We start from the raw sequence: 754 nt of genomic DNA on the forward strand, positions 1-754 counted from the left end.
GTGTGTGTGTGTGTGTGAGTGTGTGTATGTATGTATACGACTGGGGTTCTTTCAGTTTCTGTCTACCAAATCCACTCACAAGGCTCTGGTCGGCCCAAGATGCCACGTAGTGGGACTGTAGCTACAACCAAATGGTTGGGAAGCAAGCTTCTTCATCACACAACGATGCTGGCGCTTATATATGTATTTGTGTGTGTGTGTGTGTGTGTGTGTCTGTATCTCTGTGTGCGCGCGCGCGGGGGGCTTTGGATGTGTGTATTTGTCTGTGTGTGTGTGCGTGTGTATGTTTATGTGTGTGTTTGTGTGTACGTACGCTCGCCAATGTAGTGATACACCAGACTGAACGAAGATAGATGTATCTTTTCATTAAAGTGAAAAACTTAATCATATCTGAATAATTAATAATTTGTTACTTTTTGTTGGTAATATATTTTGCGATGTATATATGTATATGTATATATACATATATATATATATATGTGTATATGCATACATATACGTATATATATATATATATATATATACATATATATATATACATATATATATATACGTATATATACGTATGTATATATGAGTGGCTGTGTGGTAAGTAGCTTGCTTACCAACCACATGGTTCCGGGTTCAGTCCCACTGCGTGGCATCTTGGGCAAATGTCTTCTACTATAGCCTCGGGCCGACCAAAGCCTTGTGAGTGGATTTGGTAGACGGAAACTGAAAGAAGCCCGTCGTATATATGTATATATATATATAT

This window comes from Octopus bimaculoides, chromosome 15, assembly GCF_001194135.2.
Source record: "Octopus bimaculoides isolate UCB-OBI-ISO-001 chromosome 15, ASM119413v2, whole genome shotgun sequence".
Lineage (NCBI taxonomy): Eukaryota > Metazoa > Mollusca > Cephalopoda > Octopoda > Octopodidae > Octopus > Octopus bimaculoides.